This window comes from Pleurodeles waltl, chromosome 5, assembly GCF_031143425.1.
Source record: "Pleurodeles waltl isolate 20211129_DDA chromosome 5, aPleWal1.hap1.20221129, whole genome shotgun sequence".
Taxonomy (NCBI): Eukaryota; Metazoa; Chordata; class Amphibia; order Caudata; family Salamandridae; genus Pleurodeles; species Pleurodeles waltl.
The window spans coordinates 1,426,650,224-1,426,672,889 of NC_090444.1; the positions used below are offsets into that span (position 1 = coordinate 1,426,650,224).

The 22,666-nt window shown below is 46.5% G+C and overlaps 1 long non-coding RNA gene across 1 annotated transcript in view; it reads right to left on the bottom strand.

Annotated features, from left to right (window-relative positions):
- The window catches only part of LOC138296522 (uncharacterized), a 34,244-nt gene extending 19,047 nt beyond the window's left edge, over window positions 1-15,197 (bottom strand). The window contains exons 1-3 of the long non-coding RNA XR_011203850.1: window positions 15,069-15,197; window positions 9,277-9,426; window positions 7,284-7,398 (exon numbers count right to left, since the gene is read on the bottom strand). This is a non-coding gene — a long non-coding RNA (uncharacterized lncRNA). The remainder of the gene's footprint in view (window positions 1-7,283; window positions 7,399-9,276; window positions 9,427-15,068) is intronic.
- Window positions 15,198-22,666: the final 7,469 nt, after the last annotated feature.

Consider the following 22,666-nt stretch of genomic DNA (forward strand, 5'->3'; position numbering starts at 1 on the left):
AGCTGACATCAGGTCTGGGTCCAACTGGGCACACAGTTCCAGGATTGTGGTACGATCAAGTCTGTATGTGACAATAACATGTCGCTCCTCCATTGTTGACAGGTCCACCAGCGGTCTGTACACCGGAGGATGCCGCCATCTCCTCACCTGCCCCAGCGGACGTGCTGTATGGAGGAAAACAGCGAGCAGAGAGTCAACCAACACTGAGGTACGTAAACACAACTTTATAGCAAAATGTTTGAAAATCAATCTATGGCTGTATTAATGTTTAAGCAAGGCCTAGATATGTGTGACACAGTCAAAAATTAATGCCATGTGGCCCCCTGAAATGGCGGCTGCCTGACTTGTAATGTGGGACAAGGGAATTTGAGGTAACTGCGCTGGCGTTGTACACCGTCGCGGTAGGCGGCCGAAGACCGCGGCGCAATCCTGCATTGGTTAACATCAGACCCTATGGGTCCCAGGAGCCAGTGACGATGTACGCAGGCGGTGACGGTACGCACCGCCGCGGACGTCACCGCCATTTTCTCTCTGTTCAATCACTTGATACCTGATCTTCGTCAGGAGAGGACCTACACTCCCAAGTGCTACTGTGAGCTCAGTCTGGAAGAGACAATGGCTCATGTGTCTGGGGAAAGGCCCCCTGCCTTTAGCACGGAGGAGTTGGAGAAACTAGTGGATGGGGTCCTCCCCAGTACACGCTATTCTACGGTCCTCCAGACAAACAGGTAAGTACACTGTGAGCATGCGGAATAGACAATGCCTGTGTGGAGTGGTGTTGATGAAAGATAGGGGGTGGGGGGGGAGAATGAGGCGTGCATGATACGACGGCGAGTGCATGTGCGTCATGGCAAGGGTAGGGATGCGGGCCAATGACTGTGACGGTGCGGACGGTTATATCTTCTCCTTTTCCTCTGTGCTATTCGTGTAGGTCAGCGCCCACCAAAAGAAGGATATTTGGCGTGCCATCGCCAAGGAAGTCCGGACCCTGGGGGTCCACCACAGACGGAGCACCCACTGCCGTAAAAGATGGGAGGACATTCGCCGCTGGAGTAAGAAGACGGCAGAGGCCCAGCTGGGGATGGCATCCCAACGTGGGAGGGGTGCCCGTCGCACCATGACCCCCCTGATGTTCTGGATCCTGGCGGTGGCGTATCCAGAGTTGGATGGGCGCTTGAGGGCATCACAGCAGCCACAAGGGGGTGAGTACACTCTCATTCTGCTGATTCAGCGCGCATTGTAGGTGTCTGGGTGGGGGAGGTGGGCTGTGGGTTCTCCTAGGCCAGGGCGAGTTTAGTAGGCAAGGTCCCTTCTTAAGGCAGGCCCTGTGGCACCCCACCTGTGTTCAGAGCCAACTACACCTAGTCAGGCTCCTGTGACTTCCATGTGTGCAGCAATCGGGCATAGGCCTTGTAACCCATGTCCCTGTGATTAATTAGGGAACTTTAAGTGCACGGCGTAGTGCAGGGGGCTTCTGTGTCTGTAGTGTCCGCCAACGGTAGCGGTATTGGATGCACTCAACAGGTCTTTTTTCTGTCTTCCCCCCCCTTTTTGTGGTCTCCCTGTTCTTGTGTGCATTAGCATCATCAGGCGGAGGAGCAGTGCCACCGGAGCAGGAGGGAGCTGCATCCCACATGGTCCTGGAGGGCGACACAACAGAGTCAGAAGCCACAAGTGGGACGAAGGCCGAGGGGAGCTCCACGGCGGGGACAGGAGCTGAGACCAGCGACACGGACTCCTCCTCTGATGGGAGCTCCCCCCCTACCAGCACCGTCCTCCCAGCAGCCCCTCAGCGTGGGCCTGTCGCTGCTCATCCAGGAGGGTGGGCATCTCCTTCGCCCCAGGCACCTCAGCCACTGCCCCAGTCAGCCCGGCTGCACTCAGTGAGGAGGCCATTGACCTCCTCAGGTCCCTCAATATTGGGCAGTCTACCATTTTGAATGCCATCCAGGGTGTAGAGAGGCAGTTGCAACAGACCAATGCATACCTGGAGGGCATTCATTCTGGTCAGGCAGCCCAACAGCGAGCTTTTCAGACTCTGGCCTCAGCACTGATGGCAGCCATTGTCTCTGTCTCCAGCCTCCCCCCTCCAACTTCCTCCACCCAGAACCAAACCCCTGTACCTCTGCCTATCCCAAGCACACCATCAGACCAGCATGCACACATGTCAACACACAAGGGAAGCTCAGGCAAACATAAGCACCGCACATCCCACAGGCACTCACGCAAGCACCATACACATGCAGACATACCAACATCCACTGCCTCCACTGTGTCCCCCTCCTCCTCGTCTCCTTCCTCCCTCCCAGTCTCGTCTCCACTCACACCTGCATGCACTACATCTTCAGCCACTACCTCCATCACCAGCACACCCACCATCACACCCCGCTCATGTGCACCCACCACCCCCACTACCATTCACACATCCAGTGTCCTCTCCCAGTGTGTCTGTGAGCCCACCTCCCAAGGAACACAAACGCAGCCGCACACCCACCAAACAGCCATCCACCTCACGACAGCCTCCAGCCCATGCACCTTCACCCAAAGTCAGCAAACGTACACCTCCTACAACCACTACCTCTTCCGCCACTCCCAAACCCCCTCCATCTACCCGTCCCACTGTGTCCAAAAAACGTTTCCTGTCCAACCTTGACCTCTTCCCCTCACCTCACCCACCCCTTCAGTCTCCTAGGGCCCGCCTTTCCAGGTCCCAACCCAGCACCTCAGCCACAACATGTGCGGGAACAGTGGTGCCAGTAGTAACCGGCTTCTGGAGTGCGCCAAACAGCAGGGCAGCCAGTGTGCCAAGGAGCCAGACCACGGACAGTCCCCCACCTCAAAAGCACAAAAAATTGGCCAGTGCCCGGCGGGAGAGAGGCAAAACATCTACCACCAAAGCCTCTCCCAGGGGTACAGTTGGGAGTGGGAAGACATCTGCGCCACCATCCAAGGTGGGGAAGGGGCACAGAAAATCAGGCAAGTCTTCGAAAACCTGCATGGTGGACAAGACCGCCACCAGCACCGCTGCCAAGGACACCACTGCCACCAGCACCGCCGCCAAGGACACTGCCGCCACCAGCACTGCTGAACAGGACACCGCCACCACCAGCACCGCTGCCAAGGACACCGCCGCCACCAGCACCGCTGCCAAGGACACCGCCGCCACCAGCACTGCTGCCAAGGACGCCACCAGCACCGCAGGCCAATGAGCGCCAAAGCTTCTGACACTACTGAGGCCGCCATGAGCAGGATGAATAACTCTGGGCACAAAGCCCCCTCCATAACCAGTGGAGTAAGGCAACCACTACCTCAGTCCTTGGCAGGATGAAGCACTCTGGGCACAAAGCCCCCTCCAGAACCAGTGGAGATTTACATCCACTACCTCTGTCCTTGGTAGGATGAAGCACTCTGGGCACAAAGCCCCCTCCAGAACCAGTGGAGTATCACATCCACTACCTCAGTCCTTGGCAGGATGAAGCACTCTGGGCACAAAGCCCCCTCCAGAACCAGTGGAGTAAGGCATCCACTTGTGAGACTGTGGCTTTGCACTCCCCAGGATAAAGCAGTGGGCAACCCACCCACTGGAAGGACTTGTGAGACTGTGGCTTTGCACTCCCCAGGATGCAGCAGTGGGCAACCCACCCACTGGAAAGACTTGAGAGACTGTGGCTTTGCACTCCCCAGAATAAAGCAGTGGGCAACCCACCCACTGTAAAGACTTGTGAGACTGTGGCTTTGCACTCCCCAGGATACAGCAGTGGGCATGGAGCCCTCTCGTGGATCTGGTGTTGTGCACGCATCCGGCTGAGGTGCCCACCCTTCTCTTCCCCCTGAGGTGCCTGTTGTATTTCTACCTGATGCCCCAGCAGTGTTCTCTCTGTTTTGATCGGGTATTGAGTGTGGGCCTCGCCCATGCATTTTGGGCCCAGTGGTCCACAGACTATGATGGTGGAATACCTTGGACTTGTATTCTTGGTGTATATATTTGTTCATAGTGTAAATATTTATATATATATATATATATTTTTGATTACTGTATTTGAATAGATTACAAACGTTCGACTCATTTCCTTTTGTCCTTGCATTCTTCCAGGGGGGGTTGTAAATGTAATGTATCTACATGTACTTGTGTGTGTGTTGTAGTGGGTGAGGGTGGGAGTGTTGCGTGTGTGTGTCACTCTTTTTTCCCTCCCTCCTCCCCTGTGTCGCAGGTGCAGTACTCACCATGGTCTTCGCCGCCGTCTTTGTTGTTCCTGGTGGAGGAGCAGGAAAATAAATGCTGGGAGTATCTGGAGCTGGGGTTCCATGGCGTCCTGGTTCCTCGTGGGGTGTGTAGAGGTGAGCGTTTTCCCTTCCAAGTCCTGTTTCTGCCGTGTTTTTGTTCGCGGTGAATCCGCCCCGGAAAAGGTGGCGGATTGGCCTGTTGTAATACAGTGGGCGGAACCTTGTCTTCCGCCTGTCTGTTGGCGGTGACCGCCGTGGTGTTTGTTGCTACCGCCCTGGCGGTCGGAATGTTAAAGTTGCTGTCTATGTTGGCAGTTTCCGCCACGGTCGTGATTCCATTTTTTTTACCACCGGCCTGTTGCCAGTTTTACCGCTGCTTTAACACCGACCGCCAGGGTTGTAATGACCCCCTTAATCTTGAAGAGTCTACAAATACTAGTGCTGTGGGAAGAAGTGTTAAAGGTAACCAGCAATGCTTCAGTGTGTGTTATTAGATTTATATATCGGTGCATTGCCATTAGTAAGGATTCATGGTGCTGTTATTTTCTCAGAAAGCATTATATAAATACACCCCTCATGTACAGAAAAGAAAAAACACTCTTTCTTTAAGCCCATAGATAAGGAAGGATTCAAGCTCTGGCGCACCAAGCAGTGAACAGAAGATTCCTGGAAATGGTGATGCTGCAAACGATGATGCAGGTAAATAATGTCAAAACTACTTGAAATGGATTTATAGAGAGAATTGTTCATTAGAAGACTTGTACAATTATTAACAATGCCATCTTTAAACGAGGGAGGGGAGCTCGGAAAAGCCTCACAAAGTGCGGTAGTGAGAGTTTTGGATGACTGTAACACATCCAGGGACACATTACTAGGGATAGCAGGGTGGATTCTGGGAAAGAGGTGAATAGCAAGGGAATATGAAAGCCTTAACGTTTTGGTGATGTGGTTGTATACTGAAACTCCTAATCTAATGCTGACCTTCCCAGCCAAGCATTTTTTCAACTTACAATGAACTAAAAATAGTTTTTACTTTTTGCCCAGGAAACTGTCATAAAAACTGCAACATCTATATTTTACCCAACTAGCTATCCTTTTGATTGGCATGAACGACAAACAAGTTACATTTTAGGATACTAGATTACCAGAGCACCATTGTGTTAAAGGAATTCTCAGCTTATGGACCAACTTGTTCAGTGAAGGCAGCATAATGAGGGCACCACCAGTGTGTTTTTTTAGGCTATGCCCGCATAGGATTGTTGCAAAAAGCATACTTAATTCCCTTTGTGCATTGAGAACATTGAATCAGTACCACCATGTCTGAATGTGAACATTAACTTTGGTTCAGAATTAGTTGAGTCTCCATGTTGTAGTAGAACCATGGTCAGTTTAAACAACTTTCATATGTGCCTAGTGCAACACTCGTACCTTTCTGCAGGACCTTATGCTTAAGCACATCTACATGTTAATTACATCAAGGAAACATTGTGCCTACAGTGCTCACTACGCACACCCAATGCTTCCCATCTAGACAACACTACAACCCCACTGAATGTGAGTCATGTACACTACTAGGACCTCTGGAATCCGATGACTATTGAAGCGCCTTGCTGTCTTGTCAAGAGTTGGAGCGCTACAACACTAGACACTGCAACAACCCTGTTGAAGACATACAATTACGTTGATGAGAGCCCATCCTTTACCAAAACGCTTCACACGAGAAAATGTTTGAGGAAAGTCTTCATCTGCGATGTGACCTAGTCACAACCGAGTGCACCAATATGTTCAATCAATAACGCAGCACATGGATTTCTATCTTCAGGGGCACTGTCCGCCTTCAGACCCTAACCAAAGGTCTACCTACTCTACCATAGCCACATACACTTGTGTCCTGTAGGATTAATGTGGAAGCTCCACGTCTTCCCATTGAGATCAAGAATAAATGAAACACTGATATCTATCATGGGAAGGGTGCTTTAACAAATAGATTTACTTAAAAAAGGGCACTGGTCTCAAAGCTGATAATCACCTCAAACCTGATCACCTCAATCCTGATATTCAGATAAACACATACATTTACAGCGGCTCAGCTCTAAGTAGCGATACCCCTACCACACATAAAAATAAAAAATTGACATGCTCTATTCATGAACGTCAAACGATACACAAATTTATGCACCAACAGTCGCAAAAGGTCTCAACACACATGGTTGTGGCCTAAACAAGGTCGGATAGATGCTGTGAGAAACTTGCACTGCCCTCACCCTCAGCTCCAGAGCGCTCAATGGTGCACCATCATAAACATGCACTCACAACGTGAACTCACTCAGATAGAGAAGCCTCAGTTCACAGTACTCACTATTCAAGAGTAATATTCTGCATGAAGGACTACATAAATACAACATATTAAAACAAAGCAAGCACTCAGGTAAGATGGCATAAAACATGTGAATTGTAAACGGGGATTGTATCAAAGACATGCAGTACCTTTAGGGTTTTTACAGCCATTGTTTAGAAATAAATTGCTCTTTAGCCAGTAAAGATTAGGGCATGACTAGAGAGCCCGAGCTGCACCCGTTACAAAGTAGCTTTTTTTTTTTTTTTTTAATTACTGCAGGGTCTGAAACACAGTAGGACCCGGTCCAATTCTTGGATAAAGTGGTGGAATCAAGAGTTTGTGGGATCTTGAAGGGTAACCAGGTGAAGGTGCCATGCTAAGAGCCTGTTTAATTTCTATTGCTTTAATTTCTTGCTCTTCCTTTATAGCAAAAGGGAGGCTATGGCCACAGTAAGGGGTGAAGCTTGTTGTGATATCATCGAGGAGGTGTTAAAGGGTGGATCATGTTACTGTGAATTATTCAAGCCATTTTATTTAGTCGAAATCCACTAAAATAGCCTCACGTCATACATTAACAATTCATTCAAAATTTAGGACACAGAGAATATGTTTAGAGACACAAGGTGGCAGTGTTACCTCATATTAAAAACCGAATGATACAGACACAACATTAAACTGTTCTCAGAATCTTATTATCCATTTATGAATAAAAACATCATACTTCCAAATTACTGATGCAGCACGCAGTGCCACCATCGCATGAGGACGTGGGTGGACCGGAATACACAGCATAAAGAAAGGTAGGGGACTAATCATGGTGTTTTGAGAAAAGAAATCTAAAACAAAAACAAAACATTACACACAGCACATTAAACAAACAGTGCACGCGCTGTGCAGACAAAAGCTTAAACAAAAGTCCCACTAAGCAGATGAAAGCAGTGCTTGAGCCTCAGGACACTGATAAGAGCAAACACATGAGGAAGAACAGGAAATAGCATGCTACTGCCAAAAGAAACGAGGAATACGAAGTGGCAAGCATAGGAATCAATGAAAAGCAAGGGGGCAGAATGTAAGCTCTTTCAAGATATATATTAACAATAGACTTCATAGGCACAGTGCAAGCAAAACCTAAATCAGGACATGTAAAACTTACAAGTACATGTCCTGCCTTTTTCTTATATAGTAACCTGTCCTATGGGCTACCTAGGGCATACCTTAGGGGTGAATTATATGTAATAAAAGAGGAGTTTAAAGCTTGGCAAGTAGTGTTAAATGCCAAGTTGAAGTGGCAGTACACTGCACACAAAGGCCCTGTAATGGCAGGCCTGAGATATGGTTAAGGGGCTACTTATATTGGTGGCACAATCAGTGCTGAAGGCCCACTAGTAGCATTTAATTTACAGATTCTAGGCACAAGTAGTGCACTTTACTAGGAGCTTACAAGTAAATTATATATACCAATTGGGTATGAGCCAAGGCTACCAAGTTTTAGGGAGAGAGTACGTGCACTTTAGTACTGATTAGCAGTGGTAAAGTGCCCAGAGTCCTAAAGCCAACAAAAATGAGGTCAGAAAAAGAGGAGGAAAGCAAAAGGTTTGGGGTGACCCTCAGAGAAGGCCATTTTCCAACAATACATAAATCACTGTGGCTGACATCCATGTGGGAACTCTAGTCACTTCCATGGCCGTGTTGTGAGGCTATCAGCTTTGGAGTCAATCCTGCTGTGACAGCCTGCTTTCAAGAGGAGAATAGAGCAGAGAAGTGGGCACTTCAAAAGAAGCAGACCCTCCTAACATAAACTTCAAAGTCTCAGACTCTAATTTACATTTGGTGTCTGGACATAGACTATAAAAAGTGGGGCTTGAGACCCCAAAAACGTCATATGCCACGCAGCCAGATAGGCTGTGTAAGGAAAGGAAGCTTTACAAGACTTCTGCCTGTGATCAGGACGGGGGGCAAGGCCTGTTAGTCTCCCTGCTAGCTGAGGGAACATCACTCGAGGAATCCAAGAACACTTGCTCTGGAGCACCAGAGCCTGCCTGCTTTCCATCACAAGTGTGCTCTGTGAAGAAGAGGAAAGTGTTGAATGAAGCAAGGTCAAATGGGTAGCTGTTGAATGGACTCCCTTTGTGAGATGGCTGCTGCAGCAATTGGATTTATTCATGTGTGCAGACCGAGCTTGGAGACGCCCATATGCCAGAGGACAGCTGTGAATTGAGCTGTGTGCGTTGCTGCGCCAATCTGGCCTGAGCCAGTGCGTAGTGGGACAGCAGCGACCCTGTAGCCAGGAAGAGCCATCGTGAGAAGACCGGCCTTGGGTAAGGGCAGTGGCCTGTGTGCGGTAGTGGGTCACAACTCCATCTGCCAGGAGGGGGGCACCACTAAGGACTTCACTATGCCAATTTGGATGTAGTCGGGTACTGTGAGGGTCCTGTGTGCCAGAGGGGGGCACCGGGACAGCAAGTTGTGTGACCTGGTTGGAGTTGTCACCGAGAGAATTGAGGCAGCTGTGCAACCTGCTGACCTGCCTAGAACAAAGGATTCACACCAAGTCCTACATATCACACTCCCCCCCCCCCCAATCGAGGGAAGAACCAGAGACTCACCCTGCACAAAGGAGTCATTGAGAACCTCCGGTTGCCCAGGAGCGACTGTGTGTGAAGTCTTTCCGGCTACTGAGTGCAATCCGCTTGGGCTGCGTGCAACAAACTCACCTGAATTGACTGCTGCTGCTCTATCGCCCATGGGAAGGGGTGCGCTCAGGAACTCCAGCCTCATATATCTTACAAGATGCGGGTAAGACTAATTTCAGGACAGCCACTCAGAGGGAACTTGCTGCTAATCAGAGCAGGAAAAACTGTTGCCTTAAAAAAAAAAAAAAAAGAGTTACAGTGGACTCTTAAGACTCTGACTACAAGTGGGGCACTCTCTGGATGTTGCCATTAGCGAACTAACGCTAAAGCGAGGAGGAAACAGGACAGGGAACAGCCAAGGTAACACTACAGCGCTGAACTCAGTCAGCAACTGTGTACTTGTTTGTGAACAACTTATTTTTCCTTTGCATTGGCAGTGGTAGAAAATAAAATATTTCTCCTTTTTCATGAAAGTGAGTGAGTATTTGCTGCTGCTGCTCATATTTTGAGTTGTGAAACTGTGTTCATTACCCTGTATTCACCCCCATTCCCCACCACCCCCCTAACTGAGGAAGCCTTGGGCTGCTCGACCATGTTACTACTGTGAATCATGAGTACAAGGGGTACTTGTACTCAGAATCCATTGCAAGTCGGTCCCCAGGACATCAGGAGTAAAAGGCTTCAACCACCATGGTTGGGCCCAGTAATCCCTGCTCACCTCATGGCCCTCTGAAAGGAGCTCTGATACCCTATATCTGGGATACTCTGCTAAACTACAAGTCTTAATGCAGCTTTGTCCAAGAGTCTAAGACTTACAGAGTGCACCTCCTCAAACCAACCAGAGAGAAGAAAATCTGTCAACATGACCAGCCAGTGATCTGCTCATCTGTTTGTTCCTTGTGATATACTGCAATTCTCAACCTTTTCGTCCATTTAGTATTAGTGCTCAGTAGTTATTGAAAGACAGAAGAGTCCTCTAGAGACCACCTCCAAAAATACTGTTTCCTCTGAAGACTTCTGGGACAGAAACAGCTGGCTAATCGCAATAAATCATTAAGCTGGTTTTTGATCTTCCAGTAATTTCAGCACTGCTCCCAAGCATAAGGTGAATGCTTTGTGAAAACCTATTAAGCCTCTTTATGAACAAATCTAAGTATTCCTGGTGGGAGTAGTATGCCTCTGGATGATCTTTAAAATGCAGTGCCACTGTGCATCTCGGGAGACAAGTTGGCATCTTACAGAGCAGGATGTTATCAGCCACTTACCTCAGCATGGGACAATTTTTATTATTAATGCACATTTCAGAGGCTAGAAAGAAACTTAGTAGTTACTGGAGTAAACGTAGGTGCAAGCCTCTATACATGCAAGTACACAGATCTGATAAAGATTTTAAAAAGCCAGAAGGACATTTACAACAGGCAAGGATGGTTCCTTCTGATGCGGGACGGTGCACAAAAAACGATGGCCTGGGCTGTGGCCTAGAGTACAGTGGTCACGTTTAATTCAAGCAACCCACAGATCACTTTTTTCTCAGCAGAACCACACTGACCACCAGTATGAAACACCACTATAAAAATACATCTTTTGTATTTACCCATTTTTCAAGTTTTGGGAATATTTGCAAGTGTTTTGGGATGATGATTCAACACTTAAGTGTGTGCAGTCACATTTTCCTAAGGTATGCAGAAACCTCTGAGTCTGCAAGGCCACCGATCCACGAGGTTACAGCTGCCAAGAGAACACCATTATCTGTTCCAAAGCACAACAGTGATTTTGATATAAACACACTGGATGCATTCACACATGTGTAAATTGGCAAGTGCAACTAGAAGAAGCACATACCTTATTGCATAGTAATCTCAACTGACAGGTAGGAACACTTTAACGGTCAGCAGGCAACTATAGCATTCATAGTTCACAAGCATACTCATGTTTTCCTACACCTTTAAACCCCCCACCCCCTGCTCCAATATGCCATTTAAAAAAAGCTGAATACAACATTTAAATTACTGCCCAGGGGTACTTCTTTTTTTTTTTTTGTAACCCAAGAGAATACAGGCACAGACTCAGCACTTCCGACATTCAGGATACAATATACAAAAAGATGATTGTCCAATGAAAAACAGAAAGAAAAAAAAAACATACACCCAAAATCTAAATCCCCTCTGGCTTTCTATTACCGATTAGCTAGCCATTTACCCAATACTCCCCACGTGCTTGTCCTTTTCGTCTCCCTTTCCGTTCGTACAGTGCATGTTCAAGCTGATATATCGAAAGGGGCGATCAAGCCAATGTTGGAACGTGGGGGGTTGCTGATCCAACCATACAGAAGAAATGCAGAGTCGATACACAGCCATCGTTACAAAAATAAACTTAGAAACACGTGGCTCGATTAAATCAGATACCCCGAGTATTACAACTCCGGGGGTTAGTTCCACATCTTGACTAGCAACTTTTTTGATAAACTGCCCAACATCCTTCCTCAGAGTCGATAGCTTTATACATGTAACAAACATATGTACTTGCCATTTTATTCTATTTTGTACACTTTACTCAGCTCCTAGGAAAACCTTTTTATTACCTATTTTGCGCAATTTTCACACTTTTTCTTATAAAGAAGGATTGATTGGCATTCAAAGCCTCTCATCCAAACAAATGTGCAGTTCTATTCTTAGTTTTATCAAATCCGCTATCACCATTAGAAACCGATATGAAATGGTAATGTGACTATTTATTACGAGATACTAGATATTGTCTTATTGCTATATACGATTCTATAAGTATTTATTATTTTATACCGATTTAGCAAGCTTAGGCGGTAAGCTTAGATTTTATAGATGCCCTCGAATTATGTAATAAGTATTGTATTTTATGATGACTTTTATGTATGCATGTGTACTTTTATGGCAACACGCCGAATAAAGTTATTTTGACTGACTGACTGACTGACATATGTATTAAATCAGCTCCATATAACTGACATCTTGGGCAGTGTATCCCCTCTGCCCTACCCCACTTTGCTAGCTTCCCTGGAGTAAAGTACAAATCAAAATTGTTTTATAATGCTGTGCCTGGAGAGCCGCAGGGGATCAGGATACTGCACCCCAACCCAAGGGATTCATAGAATTCTGACTCTCTCACATTAGGTGTGGCGCCCCACTTCTTGCTATGCTTCTCCAGATCTTCTAGTGACTCTTCATTCAATCTAGCATAGGCTAACCTTATAGTAATCTTGTCACTAGTTATCATCATCTCAAGCAAAGGACATTTTGCAAATCCTGCCGCCCTCCCCAGTTTTCCTATGGATAAAATCCCTTACTTGTAGGTATTTGAAAAATCCCCTTTGTTCCAAACCAAATCTCTCACGTAGATTCTCGTATGTAACAATTGTGGATCCTACAAAGAAATCCCCTAATTTTTGTATCCCCTGTCAATTCCAGCTCACCATAAAATTATCTCTGAATATCTCAGGGAGCAGTGTATTATTTGCAATCAGCGTATAGTAGTTATATCTACCAAGTCCTATTCTTTTCCGCCAGGGGTCCCAGCATTTAAATGCAACATTTAAGACCTTAAAGTGAACCTTCTTGTAATAGCTGGATACCATAAATGTCAACAATGCCCCACTAGCTGCAGGTCCGATTAATAATTCATAGATATTCGGAGCGTACCCTTCTCCCCTCACCAATTCCCTAATACTAAACAAGGGGTGCATATACTGTAGTGCGGCTGCCAACTGGTATAATTTAAAATTAGGAAGAGACCAGCCCTCCTTCTCCCTAGGCAGTGTCATGTATCTGCTAGCCCTCCTAATCTTGCCATATGACCAGATAAACCTCATTATTAAATGATACAGCATGTTAAACCAAGATTTCTCAAACTCCAGCGGAATAGCCCGGAATAGATATAAGACCTTAGAGAGAAACATAATCTTTATCATGTTAGACCACCCCATAATTGACATATGTAAATTATTCCATCTGCCAAAATTATGTCTGGCTCTTTTGACAATTGGCATTAAATTAAACCGGACTATTTGCTCTTCTTGAGGTCTGATATCGATCTCTAAATAAACTGCGTGAACGACCCGTTGAGTATCCATTGTCCTTAACAGCTGTTAAGGGCCTGTATAAACACCCAAGTGCTAGAATTCAAATGCTTGGCAACTACTCAAATGATTTTCAGATTGAACGCGGTACGAGACAAGGATGCCTGTGCTCGCCTTTACTATTTGCAATACTTCGAAAGCCCGTGGGTACTTCAATGACAAAAAATATTCTGAAATCGGACAACAGGGGCACAAACATTAATAACGTTCAACAAATTTACTTATTTTAGCAGCCTGAATTGCTTTTCCGAAATACGATGAAAACGTTGTTTCTCTGTACTGCAATCAGTGCATGGAATGAAGGGGATATAGATGGATTCTAGATTTGTAAGATGTTTTTGAGCCGGATCCCAGCTGAACCCAGTGACCTATGTTGAATTTGTTGTGTTCTTTATCCCTGATTAGGAAGGCTGGGACTCCAAAATGAGTAACGTACTGAAATCGGTTGAAATTACTGAGCCGGACGCGGGCTAAACTCATTGAAAAATGCTGAATTTGTCCTGGTGTAATTTGCCAACACCAGGACACATTCATTAGCGCCTTCATGTTGTCTGCTTTCTTTTCGGAGCAACCTGCAGATGGAGCTAAACCTTTCAATTCCAGCTGGCTCCAAACAAAGGCCTTATTTTGTTCAACCAGCATCATAGCTGGCAGCTCTCTTGGGCCTAACACATAGACACCAAAGAAATGGAGGAAACCAAAGGCACTCATTAATATTTTACTAATACTCGAGAAAGATCTAGGAGTTGGAGGCAGGTTTTTGACTTTGTTCAGCCCCCCGTATGTAAGAGATATTCATACACTGTAAGAATGTCAGATGTAGCTGCCTGTATGGGTAAGTATGCAAAGTATGATTAAAAAAGCACCTAGTAATGTATTTTTTGTTTAATTGCTTTATAATGCTACATATCCCAATGGAGGTTGTCCGAGTGCTTTACGTCTCTCTCACACATACACATAATACAGAGACAATAAATCATGCATGTGTATAACTTAATGTACAAGAACTGTTATATAAGACAATGAGAGTTATAAATGTGTAGGAGTCACATATCAGCTATACTAGTGTATGTTAAACTTGTATGGTCAGGAGAAACACAAAGTCAGGATTGAAAACCTAACAGTGGTACTACTTAAAAGAACCTTTTTAAGCAACCTTATAATAATGACAGATTGAGAAAAAATATATGAGTAAGGTTTTAGACAAATGCCTTGCTGTCTGCGTAAACTCTGTGTTGCCAGTTCGTGGATCGCTGTGCTAATAGAATAGCAACGCATGTACTGGAAGCAAAAAAAGGATCTCTGTGTCAAAAGCAGTAACCCACTTAGGTATCTGCGTAAAATCCAAGTACATTAACCACCAGTTGTCATACCGGTATTGTTATCCCCTGACAATTGCTGGCCACAAAAAGATCTCTGTTCAGGTGCCTCTACTCAATAAGACATTTTATAATGCAGCCTCTTAAGTAACCAATTCAATACGTCAGAATAAATACACTGTCACATTTATCCTCGTTAGCAATTTCTTCATGCCATAATTAAAAAAAAAAAAAAATGAATAAATCGGACGTCAGAGTCCGTCCCGCGTGAGACCAACCTCTTTCTGATGCCGCATCTTGTCCCGCAATTTATGGGTTCCTAGAATATTCCTTGTTAACTTTTCCAGGACTGACTGGAATAAAGAAACCCTGTAACCTGAGCATTACCTGCCTATAGTTCTCAATTGTAAGTGAGATGAATTAGAGCGCCATCGCGCAACACTGACCCTGGCTCAGCCTCAGAGCTGGTGCCGCTGGCGCTGCCAAGGCGGACTTCAGGGACGGGCGAATCGACAGCATCCTGCTCCCTGCTGCAGAGCACAGCAGTCGACCCGCAGCCCAAACCATCGCTCCAGGACACTGCGAATAACAAAGTCCGAAAGACAGGTCTTAATTCGACCTTTAAACTATACCACTGCCTCGAATATTATCGACCCCGGAAATAGAAACGAGAACCAGAAAATGACACGGCGTAGTTTCACACCGCCGTGCTCTGCCTTTCCTGATCCGGAAGTAAAAGGGGGCATTGCGAGCATGACGAGAGGTGTCCGGAATCTTTCCATCTTCGACGTATTAGTAAAAGAGCTTCTAGGGATTATACATTAGCGTCCCCAGTAACCACACCGCTTCGTACGATAGCGCAAACCGTAAGAGCTTGTACCGTCCTCTCTGTAAAGTCATTGCAACTTAACCCCTTCGTTGCCAGGCCTTTCACCCTCCTGTGCCGAGCCGTTTTTTTGGCTGTTTGGGGCAGTTCGCGTTTAGGCCCTCATAACTTTTTGTCCACATAAGCTATCCACACCCAATTTGCGTCCTTCTTTTTTCCAACATCCTAGGGATTCTAGGGGTACCCAGAGTTTGTGGGTTCTCCCGAAGGAGACCAAGAAATTATCCAAAATACAGCAAAAATTTAGTTTTAAAAAAAATAATGGGAAAAAGGGCTGCATAAGAAGGCTTTGTTTTCCCCTGAAAATGGCATCAACAAAGGGTTTGCAGTGCTAAAATCAACATCTTCCCAGCTTTCAGGAGCAGGCAGACTTGAATCAGAAAACCACATTCTTCAACACAATTTTGGCATTTTACTGGGACATACCCCATTTTTACTATTTCTTTGTGCATTTAGCCTCCTTCCAGTTAGCGACTGAAATGGGTGTGAAACCAATGCTGTATCCCAGAAAGCTAAACATTTCTGAAAAGTAGACACAGTTCTGAATTCAGCAAGGGGTAATTTGTGTAGATCCTACAAGGGTTTCCTACAGAAAATAACAGCTGAAATAAAAAAATATTGAGATTGAGGTAAAAAAACATTTTTCTCCACGTTTTACTCTGTAACTTTTTCCTGCAATGTCATATCTTCAAAAGCAATATACTGTTACATCTGTTAGACTCTTCTGGTTGTAGGGATATATAGGGCTTGTAGCTTCATCAAGAACTGTAGGTACCCAGAGCCAATAAAGGAGCTACACCTTGCAACAGGTTTTCATTGTAAACTGGGCATACAGCAATTAATTTGGTGAAATTTAAAACGTGAGAAATAGGTATCAAGAAAACCTTTGTATTTCTAAAATGGGCACAAGATAAGGTATTGAGAAGCAGTGGTTATTTGCACAACTCTGAATTCTGGGGCGCCCATACTAGCATGTGAATTACAGGGCATTTCTCAAATATATGTCTTTTTTACAGAGTCTTACATTTGGAAGGAAAAAATGTAGAGAAAGACAAGGGGCAATAAAACTTGTGCTATTCTGTGTTCCCCTAAGTCTCCCGATAAAAATGGTGCCTCACTTGCATGGGTAGGCCTAATGCTCGCGACAGGAAATGCAACATGGACACATCACATTTTTACATTGAAATCTGACGTGTTTCTTGCAAAGTGCCTATCTGTAGATTTTGGCCTCTAGCCCAGCCGGCACCTAGGGAAATCTATCAAACCTGTGCATTTTTGAAAACTAGACACCTAGGGGAATCCAAGATGGGGTGACTTGTACGGCTATTGCCAGGTTCTTTATCCAGAATCCTTCGCAAACCTCAAAATTTGGCTACAAAAGCACTTTTTCCTCACATTTCGGTGACAGAAAGTTCTGGAGTCTGAGAGGAGCCACAAATTTCCTTCCACCCAACGTACCCCAAAGTCTACCGATAAAAATGGTACCTCACTTGTGTGGGTAGGCCTAGTGCCCGCAACAGGAAATGCCTCAAAACACAACGTGGACACATCACATTTTCCCAAAGAAAACAGACCTGTTTTTTGCAAAGTCCCTAGCTGTGGATTTTGGCCTCTGGCTCAGCTGGCACCTAGGGAAACCTACCAAACCTGCACATTTTTTTAAACTAGACACCTAGGGGAATCCAAGATAGGGTGACTTGTGGTGCTCTCACCAGGTTCTGTTACACAGAATCCTTTGCAAACCTCCAAATGTGGCTAAAAAAACACTTTTTCCTCACATTTCCGCGACAGAAAGTTCTGGAATCTGAGAGGAGCCACAAATTTCCTTCCACCCAGCATTTCCCCAAGTCTCCCGATAAAAATGGTACCTCACTTTTGTGGGTAGGCCTACTGTCCGCGAAAGGAAATGCCCCAAAACACTATCTGGACACATCAAAATGATCAAATACAAAACAACCTGTTTTTGCAGGGGGACACCTGCGTTTTTGGTCCTGGGCTCAGCAGCCATCTAGGGAAACCTACCAAACCCAGACATTTCTGAAAACTAGACACCCAAGGGAGTCCAGGGAGGTGTGACTTGTGTGGATCCCCTAATGTTTTCTTACCCAGAACCCTCAGCAAACCTCAAATTTGGCAAAAAAAATCAAATTTTTCCCACATGTCTGTGTGGGATCACCACACCGGGACAAATTTCCCCTCAGTCTCCCGGTAAAAATGATACCTCACTTGTGTAGGTAGGCCAAGTGCTTGTGACAGGGAAGAGACAAAAACATGTCGAAATTGAGGGGGAACCAAAGCGGGTCCAAAAGGGCAATTTGAAAAAAAAAATTTTAGGTTGACAAGTGCAGCAGAATTTTCATCGGTATAGATGAGACAATGCTGGGTGGTAGGACTTTTATGGATTCCTGCAGATTCCGGAAGGTTCCATCACAAAAATGTGGGAAAAATGTGTGATTTCCAGCAAAGTTGGAGGTTTGCAGGGCATTGTGGGTAAGAAATGGTGCAGGGTGCATGTGAAGCACACTACCCTGGAATCACCTAGATGTTTAGGGCCATATTTATACTTTTTGACGCAAAACTGCGCTAACGCAGTTTTGCGCCAAAAAAATTAGCGCCGGCTAACGCCATTCTGAAGCACCATGCGGGCGCCGTATTTATTGAATGGCGTTAGCTGGCGTTAGCCGACCGGCGCTGCCAGGTGTGCGTGAAAAAAAACGACGTACACCAGGCAGCGCCGGCGTAGGGAAAAATGGCGTTTGGGCGTCCCAAAATGGGGCAAGTCAGGCTGAGGCAAAAAAATCGTCTTAACCTGATTTGCGCCATTTTTTTTGGGCGCCCAGACGCCATTAACATGACTCCTGTCTTAGCAAAGACAGGAGTCATGCCCCCTTGCCCAATGGCCCTGCCCAGGTGACTTATGTCCCCTGGGCATGGTCATTGGGCATAGTGGCATGCAGGGGGGCACAAATCAGGCCCCCCTATGCCACAAAAAAAATTAAAAAAAATACTTACCACAACTTACCTTTTCTTCCCTGGGATGGGTCCCTCCATCCTTGGGTGTCCTCCTGGGGTGGGCTAGGGTGGCAGGGGGTGTCCCTGGGGGCAGGGGAGGGCACCTCTGGGCTCATTCTGAGCCCACAGGTCCCTTAACGCCTGCCCTGACCCAGGCGTTAAAAAGAGGCGCAAATGCGGGGTTTTTTGCCCCGCCCACTCCCGGGTGTCATTTTTGCCCGGGAGTATAAATACCACGCACATGCCTGGGAGTCATTTTTTAAGACGGGAACGCCTACCTTGCATCTCATTAACGCAAGGAAGGTGTTCACGCCAAAAAATGACGCTAACTCCATGAACTTTGGCGCTAGACGCGTCTAACGCCAAAGTATAAATATGGAGTTAGTTTTGCGTCGAATTTGCGTCGAAAAAAACGACGCAAATTCGGCGCAAACGGAGTATAAATATGCCCCTTAGTTTTCAGATGTGTCTACGTCTTGTGGATTTTTTTTACATGGCAGCGTCCCAAAGTCCATAAAGTTCAGCCCTTACCATTCCAAGTGGGACGATTTTGAGAGTTAGCCGAGCTCTCATGGCCCAAGTGTAAAACCAAAACCCAAAATAAAGAAATGTCCATGCTTGCCATGGGATAAGATGTTTTAGTGTGCACGGGTAGAGCTGAAAGACTGTTACTCCCTTCAGATGGGGTGGGGGCATAACCAGGCCCAAACTGGTTGGTAGCCACCACACCACCATTTTTTTTTTATTCCCTGGCATCTAGTAGACTTTCTGCCCCACCTGGGGTGTGGATCGGGGGTTATCGCCCCATCTGCCCACTGGTGGGCAGAACAACCTTGGCCCCATTTATTTGGGGTGGGGGTATGGCCATACCCCCACCCTCTTATTTTGAAAAAAAATCTTCCCTGGTCTCTGGTGGGCCTCTTCCCCCCCCTTGGGGGCAGATGGGCCTCCCAAAAATAGGCCAGTCTGCCCCTCAGGGGGCAGATATGACCAACAGTAATGTGCTCCCGTGGGGAGCGACCCTTGCCCAAGGGGCTGCCCCCCCCAAAAAAACACACACATACACACACACCAGTCCCTGGTGCCTAAGTGGTTTCTCCCCCCCCCCCCCGGGGGCAGTACGGCCTAATAGAAATAGGCCGATCTGCCCCCAAGGGGAGCAGAAATGGCCTAAAGTAAATTTGCCCCCCCAGGGGAGCGACCCTTGCATAAGGGGTCGCTCCCTTTGCGTGAAATTGGCGCAAAACAAAATCCCTGTTGCCTAGTGGTTTCTGCCCCCCCCTCGGGGGCAGAAGGGCCTAATAAAAATAGAAATGGCCTAAAATAAATGTGCCCCCCAGGGGGAACAATCCTTGCCTAAGGGGTTTCTCCCCTTGCGTGAAATTGATGCAAAAAATAAAGATCCCGGGTGTCTAGTGGTTTCTGCCCCGCTTGGGGGCTGATTGGCCTAACAAAAATCGTCCGATCTGCAGAAATGGTCTAAATACGATTTGCCCCCCAGGGGAGCGACCCTTGCCTAAGGGGTCGCTCCCCATATATAAAAAACAAAAATAAACAAACAAAAATATTCCCCTGGTGTCTAGTGGTTTCTGCACCCCTTGGGAGCAGATTGGCATAAAACAATAGGCCAATCTGTCCCCAAGTGGGGTAGAAATGGCCTAAATACAATTTTCCCCCCAGGGGAGCGACCTTTGCCTAAGGGGTCACACCCAACCTCTAAAAAACAAAAAACAAAAAAAAAAACAAAAAAAAATCCCTGGCGCCTAGAGGTTTCTGCCCCCCCGGGGGCAGATTGGCCTAATAACAATAGGCCGATATGCCCCCGGGGGGGCAGAAAAGGCCTTGAAAAAAATTGCCCCCCTGGGGAGCGACCTGCCCAAGATGTCGCTCCCCATATATAAAAAACAAAAGTAAACATAAACAAAAATATATACCTGGTGTCTAGGGGTTTCTGCCCACCATGGGGGCAGATTGGCCTAATTATAATAGGCCAATCTTCCACTAGGGGGGCAGAAAAGGCCTAAAAATATTTTGCGCCCCCCCAGGGGAGCGGCCCTTGCGCAAGTATTAAAAAAAAATAATTCCTGGTGTCGAGCTTCCAGCGCGGTGGGAGGTGGCCTCTGATGAGGTCAGCGCATGATCGCGCGCTGATGTTATCAGACGCCACGGGGGGTCGTGAGTGGAAGGGCTTCCCCTTCCATCCCTGCCATGGGGGGGTGGGAGGGAAGCCCACGGAGGGAGCTCATGTGCCAGGACGTAATGGTTACGTCCTTGGCACAGGAGCACTGTGCCGGCGGACGTAACCATTACCCGTTACGTCAGGTAATGGTTAAAGTGCGCTTCTTGTCATGGACGTCAATTCACCTAAATGCCAGGGGTAGCGGAAAGTGACATCACGCGCCCTTTGACCTTCCCTTTCTCACACGCACAGTCTCTCCCTCACACACACACACACACACACACACACAAGAATTGTACTTCATGTTTTTATAACACTAATAGTGAATGATGTAATATTATTCATTATTAGTGAATATAATATTATTCACTATTAGTGTAATTAAAGAAATGCCAGAAAACAAGGCGAGTGGAGCACCAACTGAGCTGCTCCTGTGTTCCTGGCACTGATTTTGCCACCTCTGAGGCCAGAAGTTGTGATGGCGGTGCCAGAGATCACAGAAGGTATATGACGTCCATGGTTCTCGTGTGGCTCTATATAACACCACAAAATAAAATGATGGATGGAGTGTTGAATCTTTTGATACACTCACCCCAGTCACAGATCTGGGTTTAATCCATCGTTATCTTGCTCGCCACGCCACCCCAGTTTGGACCCAACCATATGCAACTTGAGCCTGCTCCCCATGGGAACAGTCCAGCCCCATCTGCCACTGGACTGGAAACAAGCATCCTAGGACCGGTTTCTGGGTATCAACCCTCATCAGCCAGGCTAGCTTGAATCCAGTGGTGCAGTGAGCAAGGGACCCATGTCTGGGCATACCCTGGTTTGCAAAGTCATCTTTTTGCCATGTTCACCCCCTATTTGTGTTGTTGTTGACTGGTGCTGATGGATTACTGACTCTGTCTGTGCTATGGGCTCTGTTAGCCAGACCCAGGCCAGTGCTATGTTAAAACACACACATAATAGAGTTCACTAGGTATTAGGGTACCCTTTGAATTGGCCTGACAGACCCTGTAAGTCCCTAGTATATAATAAGGCAAGAGGGTTACAAGCTGCCTATAAGCCCCTAGTATATAATAGGGCATGGAGATTCTATGCCCAGCAGAATGTCTGCACTTGCATGTGTGAACTGCTGTGTGCTTTCTGTCCCTTTAAATGCAGGCCTGCCTTGCAGCCTGTCTTAACAAGTTAAATGCATGCCATGTGCATGACAGCCCCTCTAAGTGCCTGGTAAATAATATGGTAAGGGGATGCCAACTACCTATAAGACCCTAGTCCTATAGGGCATGGAAGTAGAGGCCCAGCAGAATTGCTGTTCTTTGCATGTGGGCACTGCTGGAGGTGTTCTGTCATTTGTAAATGCAGCCTGACTCTGCAGACTGCATTTAAATGGAAATGGTGTCCTAATTTGACTTTGGTACTATGGGCACTTTAATTGTGGTGGTCTACCTTATTTTCACATATTAGGTACCCCCAGGGTCTCCCCTAGGTGTCTTTGGGGTGGGGGGCATGTAACTCTAAGCAGGGGCCTTATTAAATATGCGTTATAAACCCTGGTGAGGGAAAAACTGATCATTCCATCTGTCCCCCATCGTAGATACTAGGCTTCATAGGCTAACATTGCAATACTGTATTTTATTGTAAAGATAGTAAGGAAGAGAGTGGAAAAGTCATTCAAGGACTTATTTGTTTTGATAAATCCAGCAATTTGACATTGGTGAATCTAATACAACTTGTACAGAAAATAAGTTATAAGGCTTTTCTTTCTATAAGTCAAAATCCAGCCTTCTGAAGGTTCCCTCTGATTGGTCAGTGCTAACAGGATTAGCAGAGCTGCTTGAGTAAGTGATAAGTGGCTGTGCAGGGGAGAGCCTATGTGGTGAATGCCAGCTCTGGGGCTACACAGCAATGCCAGAGAAGGGTGAGGGGTAATACAAAATACAGCCAAAGGAGAGCAGGAGAGA